Source organism: Astatotilapia calliptera, chromosome 5, assembly GCF_964374335.1.
Source record: "Astatotilapia calliptera chromosome 5, fAstCal68.1, whole genome shotgun sequence".
NCBI lineage: Eukaryota > Metazoa > Chordata > Actinopteri > Cichliformes > Cichlidae > Astatotilapia > Astatotilapia calliptera.
The window spans coordinates 30,004,218-30,021,727 of record NC_137426.1 but is presented as its reverse complement, the minus strand read 5'-3'; positions in this window follow the sequence as shown (position 1 = coordinate 30,021,727).

Here is a 17,510-nt window from a genome sequence, read left to right as displayed (position 1 = left end):
TGAAAATAACACTCATTTTAACTGCAGTAGTCCTGACTGAAACACTAGTTTGTGCTTTGCATACATAACTTCATTTCATTGGTGGTGGTCTGGTGATCACCCGCTAGAGGTCATATGTCAAACATCTTTTTATTTGCCATTTTATTACTGTGTTGAACAAAAAAAAGAACTGTAAAGCCAGTAAAACCTTCACAGTCTCCTCCTCCACCAGCCCTCATCTACACGTTTGAGCCCCACGCCTGCTTGTCCCAGCGCAGGCTGCTGCCTGACAGGCAGCAAACTTGGTTTGACAGGTGGCCAGGCAGTGTCACAGGCTCACTGCAGAGAACAGTGCCTGTCTCCACTCATTTCCTCCTTTCTGCTCCCCTGACCTGAACCCCACTGCTTCATACCTCAGCTTACCCCACCCACCTTCCTGCTGGGCAAACATAATGCCAGAAATGGAGGCTTGCTTTTTGCAGACAAGCTTTTTTACACTAATGCTTCTCTGTCTGCTCTTTGGTTTTGTTTTAATGTATGTGTTTGTGCTAAAGGTAACGCAAAAAAATTGAATTATGGATTAATAAATGGTGGAAGGAAGTCTCTCAAGGTGTAAAGATAAAAAGGTACAGGTACGAAAGGACCATGAAAATGTGCCCTCAGTGCCTCTTGCAGAGCTTTCATGAGAAATATTTGGGTCATTTGCTTTTTTGTCAAGGTGGTTTTGTGATATTCTTCACTGTATGCAACAAAATGCTCACATTCATCAAAAATGCAAATCTCATAGTAAAAGGTAAAAAAAACAAACACAAAAACAAAAGAGAAAGTGTTTGTGTAACAACTCCTCATTACAGCAGAATCATTATAAATGAGACCAAGCTTTGTTACAGACCGGATCCCACGAGTTCTGCCGGTTCCATTTTCATTTGCTGTGATCTCTCCCAGCAGGAAAGGGTCTTCATATGCAGGCGGTGTGGTTTATCTAAAAGGAAACTGCTAGTCAAATGAAAGCACACACGCCCTGAGTTGATCCACTGCACTGTATCTCAGCATTCATCCCTTCAGAGCTGCCTTTTCACTCTGATGCGTTCCTCTGCGTCTCTTTTGTCTCTCCCTGCAGAGTGAGACACTTTCCTCGGCCTCGGCTGTAATTGATTTTTATGTAAATTGAGATCGGTCAGGAGATCAGCAGATTACCTCCGCATGGTTTTTCCTCATTCCCTCGCAAACGCACGAATACAGGTGTAAAAACGCACTGACACGCATGCCACTCTGTCTCCCACACACACACACACTGTCACATTTACCCGAGCACGATTAGACCGTTGCCATGGAAGTCTTCCTAATGAGGACTGAGATGACAGTTGAAATTCAGACATTATAATGCATCACAGTGGAGGTCCCAGGAAATTGTTCAATCTCAAGAGAGGGGGAAAAAAATCTGGTTGACTCCTCTGTGTCCGACAGAGACAGTTAAATGGCCTTAAATCAGCCTTAATTTGATGTTTGATCTTCCTCACCCCTAAAGCATAATGGCCTTGAATATGTGATCCTGTCCATTCAGGGCAGGATGAAAGCATCTTGATGGCTCAGTCTGCACAAAGGTGTACGGTTAGCAGGAACATTCACCATTCACATGGCAATGAACTAAATGGATGTGGTGCTGCAGTGAGCTCCTCGGAGGAAAAAGAGACGTCTTCCTACCCCAAAGCACTTTTCAGATATATGTGTTTTGAAAGCACCTTTTCACAATATTTCTATATTTCAGAAAGATAAAATTATGCTCTTTAATGTTCAGCTCAACCCCCTCCTCCCACACCGTGTCCAGCTCAGTGCCAGTATTTCAGTGCATTGTGCAAAAGAGGAATCGTCAGCACGAAGACATGCAGAATTTTGTAATGCTGTAGAGTTACTTCTGATTGCATTCCTACATACATACTCAAGGGAAGGCGGGGTCACCCTGCTAATGGAAGAACTCATCAGTATGTGCTGGGGTAATTAGCCGAATTAGCCAATCCTCTCATCTCTGAGGTGACCCTGGTGTTGGGGTGAGCGTTTGATGTGCAGCGAATCTCTGCAGTAATTACTGACTTCCAGCGGGGCCGTACCTGTTGGCCTTGTTGGCTTTGTTTATTCCGTAATGTTTGCACCAAATGAGTTTGAACGCTTTTTAGATCAAGGCAGATGTCATGACATTCAGATGCATTCAACCGTATTAATGCTTTGACAGATAAATTAGTGGCATTTTTTTTATTTCAGTCCTCGATCCTGCGTGACTAAGAAACTTAAAAAAAAAATTGATAAATAAAAACCCAAATACAGTTGTCGTAGCAACAGCTAGCCTGTGCACATAGGCTTGTGTTAATGCCACATAAACACAAAACAATCCTTTTGTTGCATTTTATTTATGCAGTTTCGCACTTGTTATCCGCGTCTCTGTGACATTTGTGTAAGAAATAAAATCACTCTGCATTTTTGTTTTCACACTCCGTTTTCTGAAAGTAGTTTGAATAGCCATGCTTTTTCTCTTTCGTCTTTATAGCGAGACATCCTGAGGCCATTATAGGGCATATGAAAAACTACCCTTTTCTCCATTACTTTGCTCTAATTCAACCTCTTCCATCCATTGTTGCTTACACATATCTCACTGCCTCCTTTCTCCCAATCTCGCCAAGAGAATATTTAACCTTGGCGAAGCTCAGGGAACAGATGGTGGGCCCTTATGTGTGTCCGGCATCATCCTCGGCTAATGAAGTGATGTCTCAATAAACACCTGACAGTGGGTCAAACCAGCTTGGACATGAAGGCTGCCAGTTGACTAAGCAGGGAAACACTCCCAGTTCCTTATTGTATCCACATTATGTTGCCAGCACATGAGCCCATCTTCCCAAATCAGACCAGCCATGCCCACTGCCGCACCTGCAGCCTTACATACTGACAACAAGCAGAGCGTGTGCTGTGCATTCACAATTCTAGACACATTCAACAAATAGCTAAAGTCGCTATGCTTAAATAAAAACTGTAATTAAAAAAAACACTCCTTGGGCTAAAATGATAACATTGTTTTGATTTTGGCACAAGATTGAACTTGAAAACGTGTCGCTCATCACAAACACCTTGTTGAATATATGACAGGAACAATGAAGGAAGTTAGGAAGGCAAAAGGGGTTCAACCCAGGACTCAACTGTACCTAACAAAGTGGCACAGCATGCATTCTCTGTTCTTGACCTGCTGATCTTGCTCTGCTTCCAAAGAAATCTTTAGCTGCACACTACAAATGAGCCTTTTAAAAATTCATATTGTGAAAATAAGAGGCATATTTTGCATAAAATATCAAGAGAAACTCGCACTTTTTAATAAAGTTGATTTGGATTTGGTGTATGGTGTCACGCCTGGTGAAAATAACACTGACATTGGATGAAATAGTTTTGCCTCATACTGGAATATTTAATCTGTGAACCCATTCATGTGATTTGGACAGTTTTGAAGAATATTATGTTCCTGAGAAGTTGTAATTAAAGTTCCCTACCTGCAAAACTGTGATTTTAACAGACTTTTAAATCTGCTGTCAGAGATCAGACGTCCAAACATTTTGGGGATTTAACACAAGCTTTACTCCTGAGGATCCTTATTCACAGAGTTATAGTATCAAATAGCTAATGATGCTATGCTTAATTAAAAACACCAATTACAAAATTACAGGGGCTTTTTTACCCTTTAAAAGAATAACCGTTTAGAGAGATGTAAGTAATTAGTGCCCCTTTGTTTGAGGCTTTTTGAGTTTTTGTCTATTTACGTTACACGCGTGTCGTGTGGCTGTTTTCAACAAAGATTTACTTGGTTTCTCTGGCCCCTGCTGAAGTGGTACACCATGGAAAGACCTTTTGTTTATGGTTTAGTGTGGAGCATGTGGCTATCTTTGGATAACATTTAATCTATAAAAAAAATCTTGTTTTCAATCTTCCCTGTTTCAGTTTGACTTCAGAACCAGCCAGATTTTCCTGTCCTGCTTTAAAAGCAGGCACTCTGTATTGAGCAAGGTAATTTGAGCAGGAATAGTTCCTCTGAGGTACTTTTTTTTTTATTCATAAAATATACTTATGCCGTGTTTTAACTTTGAGGTTTTCTGCCCAGACTGTTGCTTTGGTAATGTTGCTTTACACATGCTACTTAGGATATACTTTAACTGGTTGTATTTAACCTTGTACTGCAAGGTTGGGGTTTTTTTTTTATTATTCATTTTGTCGCTAATCATTTGATCTTTTGAGGCTGATATTCAGCATTATATTCTGAGAGCACTGCAAAGTTGAACTCGTTCGTTCTTTTCTTTTTAGGCAGTGGGGCTGCTTTTGTGAAATAATAGGAGTCTGCCAACAGATCCTTGCATGGAGTGGTCTCCTGTAACAGATCACAAATCTTTTGGGTTTCTGTATAGTCTGTTGTATGGTTGTGTGGATTGCTGATGATTTTATTTTGCTATCCACCTGTTTAAATTGTTTAGTTTGTGGTCAGACATATACAGTGGAAGGTATTTTCTTGAGGAAAATAAATCAGGTTTGTTTTTCTGCTCAAGTAGTTCTGAAATAGATCTCTTTGAATGTGCACAGAATATACTGTAGTACAATTAACTTCTCAATTTCTATCTTGTCTGTTTTAAGGCTTTATGGGAAACAGGAAACTATAATGGTAACTATGCTGCTTGTGATTAACATATCCAACTGCTTGGTTCAAGGTTGTTGTTTTTTTTGTTTGTTTGGGGTTTTTTGGGGGGGGGAGAGAAATTGAAAAAAAAATTTAACTAAAAAAGATGCCTTTAACTGCAGGAAGTGATGTGTGACTGTCTGGACACAAGATCTCTGGTATCCCGTTGTGTCTGGCATCAGGATTTTGGCACTGGATCTGTAGGTTGTAGCCCAGCAAACATCATTATGCCAAAAATGGTTGGGGGTCAAAAACCAAGGCAAGTTTATTTGTATAGCACAATTCAACAACAAGGTGATTCAAAGTGCTTTACAGAGACATTAGAAACAAAAACAAATAAAAAGCATGATTTAAAATTGATTAAAACAAGCAAACAAACTAACTAACTAATTAACAAACAAACACACAGACAAAACAGTATATAAAATCAAAACAGATAAAATCAGAACAGTAGATAAAATCAGTAGTTAGTGTAAGTTTTGAAATTTCAGCTTAAAGTGTGGATTTGGTGCTTTATTCAAATGCAGCTGAGAACAGGTGAGTCTTCAACCTGGATTTAAATAAACTGAGTGTTTCAGCTGATCTGAGGCTTTCTGGGAGTTTGTTCCAGATATAAGGAGCATAAAAGCTGAATGCAGCTTCTCCGTGTCTGGTTCTGACTCTGGGAACTGATAAAAAACCGGATCCAGATGACCTGAGGGATCTGGAAGGTTCATACTGGGTCAGGAGGTCACTGATGTATTTTGGTCCTAAACCATTCAGAGCTTTATAGACCAGCATCAGAACTTTAAAGTCTATCCTCTGACGGACAGGCAGCCAGTGTAAGAACCTCAGAGCTGGACTGATGTGGTCCACTTTTTTGGTCTTAGTGAGGACTCGAGCAGCAGAGTTCTGAATGAGCTGTAGTTGTCTGACTGATTTCTTAGGTAGACCTGTAAAGATGCTGTTACAGTAATCAAGCCTACTAAAGATGAATGCATGGACTAGAAGGGCAACATAGTCATACACTATTATAAGATGAGTATCCAGGCGGTGATGCTGTTTACAGTTTCAGTAGTCATCCAGTCAGGCTCATTTACAAACCAGGGAATGTTTATCATCTATTTGCTATGAGGGGGAAAAAAACAGGTGTCTGTATTTTTTTAAGCACAATTATTTGACAATAAACTGGACAGTAGGGCTGGGTATCCTCACTGATTTCAAGAATCGAGTCGATTCCGATTCACAAGGTCCTGAATCGATTTGATCCACGATTGATTCGATTCAATTTGAATCGGGGAAATTTTGCTTCAGACAGTCAGAAATATTATAATTCTGATCACTTATCAGTACATATCCATATTTTTATATCTATAAAGTATAAAAATATGGATTATAATTTTTTTTATAATAATATATTTAAAAAGCTGACAATTGTGAGACTTTATCAGAGGTGTGAGCATCACAGCAGATGCCTTTGTGTCAAAGTAACTGTGGATAAAACAGAGAAAAACATGAAGGCGATTTTCCTGGCCTGGGATTTTGTAGCAGATAACCTTAAAAATATTCTGCAGTAGATCAAAAACGAAAGAAAACTATTAATCAACACATGAACATTACATGATGCTGCTGAAGTAAAGCAGAGCTAAGTTACAGAGGTTTTATGAGAGACAGAGCCAAGCATTTTGCAATTTTGCATAATTTTAAAAAGTTTAAATTTGTTCAGTAGCCTATCGAACAGCAAAAATGAGGCTTTCTTTTCGGAAGTAAGAATGTAAAAATAAGTAAAAATGAAGGTTGTGAGTTTGACCCACTTTATGGGACATGGTTTATTGAGGTCATTATTATTGCTAGAGCTGTTATTATTATTATTATTATTATTATTATTATTGTTGTTGTTGTTGTTGTTGTTATTATTGTTGTTATTATTATGAAGAAGAAGAAGTAGAAGAAGAAAGCAATTATATCACAAAAATGGCTGCTGCTGTTGGGGTGTGTTGTTTTCATCAACATGTAGACCTAAAGCATGTACTAAAAAGCTAGGTTATTGGTTTAGTGAGGTAACTTCAGGTTTAACACTGGGCTTTCAGTGATTCACTTCTTACCAGGTTATATTACCATGATAACCTATTCTCCAGGGCTAACATGCTCCAGAAACACTTATGGTTGAGATAAGACAAGATAACTAAACCAACACGTGCTGACCAGTCAGATAACTGGAAAATGGTGTCATCATTCCATAAAATCTCTTGGACCTTAGAGTATGAATAGTAAGAGGGCATTTTAAAGTCTTGTCTTTTAATGAAAAGCTCCTTAGATTCTTAGAAGTTCATTGTTTGCTCCCCTACCTACCACCCTACCACTTAAGCCTTGTACTGTCATAAAACGTTATGGTCTTATGAAAGGAGTTAGGACCCAAATGCAGAACAAGGCAAAGTTGTTGTTTTGTTTTTGTTTTTTTTAAGTGAGACAATTATTTGATTGAACAGAAGCCCCAAACATAAAATCCACAAATGAGTCAATAGAACAAAGGAACAAGAATGCAGAAAAGGAAATGAAGACAGAGACTATAAATATACTGAAGGTAACAGGGGAAGAGGAAACAGGACAGAAACTAAACCCAGCTCAAAACAATAAAGATAATGAAAAGTAAAGAGATGCAAAACTAGATAGTCACAGAGGACAACTAATTTGTGAATTTGTGTGTGTGTAAAAAATATTTACACGACTGACATTTTTCCATTGTCTGTATTCAGACATATGTCATTAAACACTTTGGTCAGAGCGGCTTCAGTGCTGTGGTTCTGTCTAAAACCTGACTGGAAGGCATCATAGCAGTTATTCTGTTTTAAGAAGTAATTGAGCTGTTGAGAAACTGCTTTTTCAATGATCTTACTTAAAAATGGGAGATTTGAGATCGGCCCGTAGTTGTTCATTTGTGTCTTGTCAAGATTGTCCTTTTTCAGCATAGGTTTAATTACAGCAGTTTTTAGTGGTTCCGGAAACACACCTGACATTAAAGAAAAGTTGACGATCTGTAACAGGTCTGACTCCAAAGTCTTTGTGACCTTTTTGAAAAAACTTGTTGGCAGGACATCTAAACAGCAAGAGGAGGAGTTCAGTTGGCCTAAGATGTCCTCCAGGTCTTTGCTGTTAATAGGGTGAAACTGTTTGATGGTGTTTAAACAGTTTTTCAGTGGACACAGTACATATCCTGAATATGCTGTTGATGTACCGATTGCTTGTCTAATCTTTTGGATTTTGTCTGTGAAGAATTTGGCGAAGTCATTGCAGGCCATGGTCGAATGAAGTTCAGCTGCCACTGACACAGGAAGGTTTGTTAGCCTGTCAGCTGTAGAAAATCAAACTTAACACTAAACCCAAAGACTGAGAAACTATATAATATTCGAAACCCTGGGTCTTGCCCTAGAGATTGTGGTCTTATATTAACATTTCTAAGTAGACTAAGGCAAGTTTTTTCAGGGTTTATTTAATGTAATTAATTTTGTTCTTTGATCACTTGTAGATCACTGCACTGCTGGAGATGCAGCTGAAAGAATACAGATGAAAGTGTCTCATGCACATCAAGCGCAATAAGCAATTGTAAGTCTTAATGTCTCAAGTTGTGAATTGTGATACTGATAAGACTATTAATGCACACAGCCAGCATTTATAGAACTTTCCAGTTTTGCAGAAGCACCCACACACTTATGCAGCTTTTTATAATAATACTTTTCATTAACATCTCACATGTACTCACATCCTTGGCTGCAGTGGCAGTGGTGCTTTCAGCCTGTACTATATGTTTAGCTTCTTTGCATTTTTCTACTCCTGTAGTTTGATCAAAATATGCCATTAGACCTATCGTTTTTATGACTGCCCATGTGTATCCAACATCAGCACTTTCATCTAAACTTGTGCATAGCTAGACTGAAAAACCCTTGATTGATTTTCTCTTGATGTGACTGTTTAGCGTGACTGATCATGTGAGGCTAAGCTAAGCCTAGAGTGAGATATCCCGTGTGTTTAATCTGATTGTAGTACAGGTCCCAGGACACAAGGTTTCTTTTCAGTGTAACATCATCATTGACTAGACTGTCAGTGATTTTAATGTTGTGGTCTATCAGTTTGTATAACACATTCTGCAGACAGCTTTCAAAAACATGCTACTTGTGAACATAAGGTCTCATAAGTAAAGGTTCACAGAAACTGCAATTTTTTTTAGCAAGAGGAAATGAGTAGATGGATTTTCTTGATGCCTTTACTTTAAAAAAAAAAATGTGGATCAGGAAGTCATTTGTTAAGTTTCCAGTATGACATATGGTGTCACAGAATGTAACACTGATGCTGAGACAAGAAATAAGCTGAAACATGCTAACAGTGGCAACGGAAGAAATGCAATTAAGCCGTGATCGCGACTGCAGCTCTCAGAAGCACACCCGGATAAGCTACGCGAGTTAGATCAGTGCTGTATTTCAATTAGTCATTTGAGCTTTGAAGACAAATTCTGTCAAGGAACAGAATTAATCAATAGGTTTAACAAATTATGCCTGTTCATCTCAAAACAAACGGACACACACACACACACACAATCCCTGAACCATAAACTCTGCCGCTATGATACTAGAAGAATAACAAAGACCTCGTCTCTTGGCTGCTTGCATTTAGAGATTACCTTACTGATAAAATATGGAATACTGCACTTTCCTGTATTTATGGTTGCTCAATAAACAGCAGACGTGGGCTAATTCAGTTCAAAGTGATTCACTGTCGTCATTATTCTAAGGTCATGTTGCATAAAAATTTAGCCTCCTGTGTCTCCAGTCTGTTATAAAAGGAAATCAAACGATGGCACTTTGCTGCATTTATTTTGGAACTGTCCTCAATTCTGGTCAAGATTTATTTTCTCTCCTTTTTTGCTTTTCTGTGGTTTACCACTATACACTCTACTGACAGAGACTTGGCTCTCCTTGAATGCTCAGAGGACTATTTAATTATCCCTCCACACGTTCAGCTCTACTGATGAGCACGGTGCTGAGCAAAATTATAGCCAAAAAACAAACAAACACACACACAAAAAAAAAACAAATATAACAAACAAAAAACAACTTTGTTTTTCTCACAGACTCAACCTCCAACGTTTCACAAAGTGGTTATACAGTTAGGCACATAAGTATCTGGGCAAGGGCGCAGTCAATATGTGACAGAAGTGCAGACTTTCAGCTTTAGTTAAAGGGGTTTACCAAAATATTGCATTACCGGTTTGGTACTTACAGCCATTTTATATGTAGTCCCTCAATTTTCAGCAAGTTTTTAAACACTTGTGTTCCTCCTTCCTGTGCTTTACATTATCAGGAGCTAAAGCAAGCTGTCTGAGGTTCAGTCCTGACACATCACTCTTCAAATCAGGGATCACTCAAACTCACAACATCCCTCTTAAAAATGTATCTTTTAATATTTCTCTATCTTAATCATTTAGATTTTCAGTTACAGTAATAAGTCTAACAAAGCTAGACTAATTAGATTAATAGAGAAGGGTGTGTAAAATATTGCAACTTTTGAATATACTTAAAAGGTTTTTCCTGTTCATGCAGTCATTGTTTTTCCTAAAATCCTCCTTGCAGATCAAGCCCCTCTTTTGTCAGTCAGACTGCCAGATGGCATGGGTAGATGGATGACAAGATAGGAAGACAAATGGGTCTCAGACTGTCACAGAGACCTTTCTTTGTTTTAGAACTGAATATAAATTGGCCTGACTACAAGAACAACCTTTGTCGATTGTAACTTTATTTTTTAGGCTTATGAGACTTCTATACTCTATAAGGGATGACGCTGAAGTCATAGTATTGTCACCCATGGGGGGTTTTTAACCAGAAGTGACCATATTCAGAAGACAGGGTGGAGACATTTAAAGCCTGACTGGAAAAACATACCTCTCCTTGATATAATTCTTTTCAAAAGGATAACCTGTACACTGATCAGATGGTTTGTACATAGCTAATAACACCATAATGGCCTGTGGAGAATTAAGTGACTATGTATTATGAGAAAGGCTGAATGGGAGCACCGATGTACTTGGAGTTAGCTTTTAACATTGGCTAACTTTTCAGGCTATTACATAGTCTTTAATTAGGCAAGTTGTTAGATTAGAGTAGCAGCTAAGCTAAGTTTAAATGTTTAGCTAGTATGATTTAAGCAAACTCAAACTGGGCCTTTGCTAAGTAATGCAAACTAGCTGTGCAATGGCTGTAGCTCAGGAGGTACAGCAACAGGTAGAGCATCTATGGAAGTGTGTTTGTATGAATGCGTTTCAATTGATGAACGAGCCATGCTGTATAAAGAGCTTTGAGTGCTCAAGTACAGTAAAACAAACAGTCCAGTTACTATCTCTGTGGGGCCACTTTTTCTATTAAGCAACAGCGTAACATAAATGTGTGTCTGCAGTGTGATATTTTAGAATATCAGCAAACGCCGGTTAAATGAAAACTGCTAAAAATGCTATGAGTTGTCCATGTTAATATTCTGTTCTCCTTTACTAGTATCTCCAGCATTTACAGTCAGAGAAATAACTATAAACAGTCTAATTTTTTATGGTAGTTTCATTTTAATGGAGAAAAACAGAATATCCAACAAAAAAAAAAAAATCATGTTACATAAAAATTATAAATTGATTTGAATGTCAGTGAGTGGCTATTTTTGATCGTCTATTTGATATTCATGCACAGTGCACCAGAGAAAGGCTTTATTGTCATCAGCTGATCATTTGCACGCTGTCATATTCAGAACAGACCATGTAATTTGTCATATTATAGCTCTCATACGCCTACTGTTTACATCTATAGTAGTTTTTAATTAAATTGCAGACCTTTCTTTGTGCAAGGAAATATTTTGCTTGTCGGTGCTGCTGATCTATGCACACGTTGATCTCTTGAAACCACAGCCTACTCAAAAAGAAAAAAGAAGGCCTACAGCTCATTAATTTAGAACTGCCATACAAGGATACTGTCAGAATTATCTTGAAACTAATTAGTAGCTGGTTGTCAGTCTTTCAAATTTGACCCTTTTCAATGAGCAATCTTTATGATTTGTGACCTGCAATATCCATCCTAGCTCTTCCAAACATATCATCTGCTAGAATAAGTGAAAATAGTACAGGCATGTATGCTGTGGAAATGTTTTGACTAGCACTTCATTGTTTTATTGAGAATTTTATGCAAATGTGTGTGAGAGGTTATTATTTAATAGCTGATCTCCACAGATTTTATGTATGTATGTAAAATTGGGATTCTTTTTCTTCTAATACACATAATTAACTGAACCCAACGTGTGCACTGATGTGTTTCAGCTGACTGACTGCTCTGCTTCAGAACGATATTGAAAATAAAGCAGTAAAGTCCATTGCTTAGTTTAGTTTTATCAGTAAAAATGCTGTCTCGTATTATCCTGGATGCTGAGACAAAGACTCATTTTGCCCATGTCAGAAGTTTTTTAATAACTAATAACTAATTATAAGTTATTAATTTTAGTACAATGTGATCATTTTATAAACTCAAATTTTAATATTCATGTTAAATTATCCCTGTTTGGGAAGTTTATATATAAAAATGCAAATGGACTGATTCTTATATAGCGCCATCTACTCTCCTGGAGCACTCAGAGCACTTTCATTTTTTGTGTATTAAGCTGAAAAGCTTTGACATGGAATTGAAGCTAACTGTGCTTTTTGCCTTTATCCTCTTTTCTCAAGAAAGATGGGTTTGATGTACAGCAACTTTTCTTTTTATGCTCTATTCAGACTTATTTTTTTATGTCCTGAGCTGCTTTTTATGAGTTTATATCCTGTCATCTTCGCTGAGCATCCCTCAGGAGTTTTACCTTTGTCCCCTTTAATTTTCTATTGGAAACAATGCTGGGGCGCAGATAATTGGCACAGCTGCTAACAACTTCCTTTGTCCCTACTGCAGAATTTACTGTACTAAGAACATCTTAATGACAGACTGAGCATGATTTTTTTTTTCTCACAGAATGGCCGTACAGTCTCAAGCTCACCGCTGGCACTTCCCTTCTGAGCTTTAGAGATGGTAAGAAAACTATTTGTCACTCAGCAGTAGACCGCAGACTGGGGTGTATAATTACCACTTACTGCACAATCAGCTGTCTTGTCACAATCGGTGCCAGAACTCTTCAGATTCACATTGGAACTGCTGAAGACAGTTTTTGTTTTCTTAGACACATCTCTAAGTTTTTGTCCTTTTTTGGCAGTTGCTTTCTATTTCCGCATTTTTCTATTCTCACATTTATAATAGGTCTTTTTGCTCTAATAGCAAAACGCATAATTTAGTGTTACAAATAATTTGTTTCCTCACTGACGTCTGTAGTTTTCTCTTGCACGCCTCTCTGTCTGCTCTCCCCTGCCTTCGCCTTCTTTTCTCTCCCTGCTTTGCTGCACCAGCATTTTGATAGCAGATGAGGTGCAGGGGTGGCAGTTTTAATGGGAGGTGGGGGCTTCAGACCCAGATGAGAACAGTCAATACTTCATATCTCCACCTGGAAGGAGATACAGAGGGCAGAGCAATTCTAATAGGACAAGATGTATGACACCCATATAGAGTTTTAAGCATCTTGCCAATGGAAAATGCTGACAGCGCTTGACACAACAAATTCATTAATTTCAACATTTGCAAATGGAATGTGGTTTCTACAAAGAAGGCAACACTGGCAGCACAGCAAATGAAAAATGGAACTCAAGGACAGCAGTGAAAGTGAAGCCACATTAGCATAAATCAAATAGTCAAACTTTTACATCTTTGGTTGTTCTTGTAAATAGTAGCAACCCTGAGCAACCCCCCCACCCTGCATCAGACTATAGGTGTGATTATGTGCTGGTGGTTTCAGAGGTGTGTTGTAATGAAAGTGGATGGCTGTGGATGAAAGGGGTGTTCCCTGCCTCGCTGCCAAGTCCCATTCTTCCACCTGAACTCAATCAGCCATTCAGCCCATGTAGATAGAGCTTACTGTTGGCTTCTCATATTGGCTTCCATTGCCCAGAAAATAGCTCTGCAATCATTTCACATTCCTTCCCATATCCCTCTCAGGTTGATTACATCTGCTCTCATTCATCCCTTTGCCACTCATAAATGAACTACAGTCTTATCAGTATCGCAGGATATCAGCTCTGAATGATGTGATGCGATCGATTTTAGTCTGAAGATCACGGCTGCTCATGAAGATGTTAATGTTGTGACCAGATTGCGCCTCGCAGACTTATTTCTATGATAATGCACTTATTCATATGCCTTTTCTAATATTTCCTTATAGCAAATCAATAAAGGAGCATGTGCCGACTGCATTCCCTACCAGACAAAGAATGTTGGAAATATGTACAGCTTGCATGCATACATTGAACTCAGCATTTATAGAAATGACATTATAAAGGTTTTCAGGGAAACTGTGGCATACTGTATGCCTAACACAGCATTGTATACTCATTTTCTGTCAAAGTAAAAATAAATATCACCTGATGCGTGTAAATGAGAATACGAGGACAGGGCTGTGAAGCAAACAATACAACAATCTTCCCATGAAATGATGTTGGATACACTCTTTGCAAGAGAATCACAAGCAATTGTCTACACAGCAATGAAAAGAGGAGTAGAGTCTATTGTACCTGTCTTTGTCTGGCCCCGGTTAAATGCTGCTGGTTGTGTTTGATCTCAGACGCCTGCTTTTGGCTCCTTTGCAAGGCCTTGCCACTTGGGTGCTGAACTGCTTCATTCCAGTTGCCTGTGTTTGTTTGCTTAACGCTAGGCTGTGCTTTCACACAGACATAATTAAATCAACCCTAATCCACTATTTATGCATTCTGCTCCTGAATTATTCACATAACAGTTTTATGTGTTATTGTATTTTTTTTCTTTCTCCAAGACAGTTTGAACTTGCGTGGCTGCCGTTATTGAATATACCCTCCCTCAAGATTGCTTTTTTATTAATTAATCCCCCCTCCCTCTCGTTCTGCAGTAATACACAATGCAGTCATGTAAAAGCTGTGCTTGCAATTTTTTTTTGGTTGCTTAAGCAAGTATGAATTGGTTTAATGTAACTGTGCTGCGTGTAATAAGAGTAATTAGACACTCTTGAGAGTACATCAGCTTTCAACAAACATTTTAAACATTGAAATATTAATGTGTACACATGCACATGGCAGTGATGCACCTTAGTTTTCCAGGGTACAATACATTCAACACATTGAGCCTTTCAACAGATCAGCAAATCGGTGTCTGTTCAGTCTGGAACTGAATCAGCTAATCTGCTGACCTGTCCTCAGGAGGCAAAGGACAAAAATCTGGGCCTGTCTAGCCAGGACTCCAAGATAAGTACACTGAGGCCAAGACTTCCTCCATCAGCCTTTATTGTTTACTTAAATAAATAAATAAATAAAGCTAATGAAAAGATAACTCACTGTTACACAAGAGCCATTTACATGGACTGCTCACTGCATGATGCTGAAGTCTCTTCAAAAGTTATTGTCCAGCAGAAAATGGAAACTCGTCAAGTACTAAAACCTTGGCTACTGAGTCAGCATACTTTATGAAACCTAGAGTTAAGACTGGAAGCTACTTTCAACTGCTCGCTTTCCACAAAGGGTCACCACAACAGGAAGCGCTGCATGTTTATTTTGGCAGAGTTTTACAACAGATGACCTTTCTGACACAACACCCCAAGGGGATTTGTGTTATCAGCTCCAGTTGAACCAGTGACCTTTGCTTGATAAGCAAATGTGTAAACCACTACGCTATGGAGCTACTCAAGTTAAACGTTCGCATTTAAATGTGAAAAAATAAAAGTGTAGCGTTGGAAAGAACTCAACTTGCATCCTTAGACTATTTCTAAGCAGTGCCGTTGCACAGCACACAGAGCATTTCTACATATACAGATATACAGAGAACATATATATAGAAACAGCTGGTGAAAGAACTATATACTGCTTTGAATGAATGTCAGAATTTCCAACTGAATCACCACATCTAGTCTGATTTCCAATTCCTACAGTCAGAGCAGCCCCACCAACTCCGACTTAACATTGCACTGTATCACTAGTGACACATCAATGGCTCCGCTTTGTTAAGAAACAAACCCCTCAGGTTACCAACCGGTTGCAGTGCAAACAACCATTCATGGCTATTCGCAATCTAGAATCATAATTTAACCTCACTCCACTAACTGCACATCTTTGGACAGTGAAATCACGAAGACACATGGAGAACATGCAAACTCCTCACAGAAAGACCTCAGCCAGGTGGGGGAGTCAAACTCTTGCTGTGAAGCAACAGTGCTAAGCCTTGTGCCACTGTGCTTTTCAAGACAATTACATTTTGAATACGCCTCAAGGCATTTTATATTATTTATATGTGCAGTAATGCCACACATGTGGCGGTGTTCTCATGCAAAAAGTGTTATATGTTACGTGCAATGGTGTTTTGTGTGAATGACTGTCACAGTAAGGGAGGCACTTAATCTCATTTTATTTCATGTACTTTTATTAACAATAAAGATTAAGATATAAGATCTTTTTAATTCACTTGGTGAAAGCGGGAAGGAAAAACTCTCTTTTAACAGCAAGAAACCTCTGGCAGAACCAGGCTCACCAATATTTGTAGGTGTATATAATTTCACCTAAAAGAAAATAGCATCTTAAAGTCTCACCCTGCTACAGAGGCTTAAATAAAATGTTATTGTTACATATTGTTACACAAGTAAAATGTAAATACTGATTATGTCACACTTGTTTATTTTGTCTTCCCAATAACATCCATTCTTGCATCGCAACATCTGCAACATATTTTCAGTTATTTAAATTAGCTGAAAAAGTAGTGATTTGATTTCTTTGAAATACGAGAATCAGGACATGAACTCTGGTCTCCATCCCGACCACCTCCCTACAACTAGTAAGCGGTACATAAATTAAGCTTTTCATACTACATGACTTTACTGGCAGGAAACATAATTGTATTTCTGCATGAAAATATACACAAATAACCTAAGCAATTAAAAAAAAACACTAGCTATAAACTTTCTTAGACTTTAACAAATCTTAATTAGGTAAAATTCTGCGTAAATATAAATATATAAGGTGAAACATATTATGGGCAAGCCGGTGCAGAGGTTCCACTCCTCCTTCACGTCACAGTGGAAGTCTGCCAAGTGGAAACAGACAGAGAGGTTAATTAGGTGGCGTAAATTCTGATGTTCCGGTTCAAATGAAAATCAAATGACATCCACTGTCATCCATCACCATCGGACCGCTCTCTGCGCACCTATCAAGCAATCGTAGCATATAATGAAATGGCAGTCAAAAGGTTAGCGATACAGGCATCTGCAGGGGCTCGTGCCTTGTGTTAAATATTGAGAGTAGCCTGTAGCATTGTGTTGACAAACTGACCCATTTTTTGTGGATGTCTCCTTAATGTTTGAAATCTATAGTAAAGCCCCTGTGGAGACAGATCTCATGAAGAGACTTTATATTCATTTTCCATCTTCTGCTTGCTTTAAGGTGTTGTGCAGGCATTCCCGACATTGTTTTACTGATTGATCATCTGCTTCCTGTGATCTTCAGATGTCTCTGTTCTGCACATATCAATATTTCATTCATTCAAGAGCAGCACGTAAAAACAAAACATCGATTCCTGCTTCCAATTTGAAAATCTCCTAAAAATTTTATACGGGTGATTTTTTTTTTTTGTCTTACAGAACGGATTACATTTTAATGAAGCTTGCCTATCTCGGCCGCGTTTCATTTTCTTGCTGTCCATCAATTTGATATCCATGTACAGAAAAATCCACCAGCCTCGAA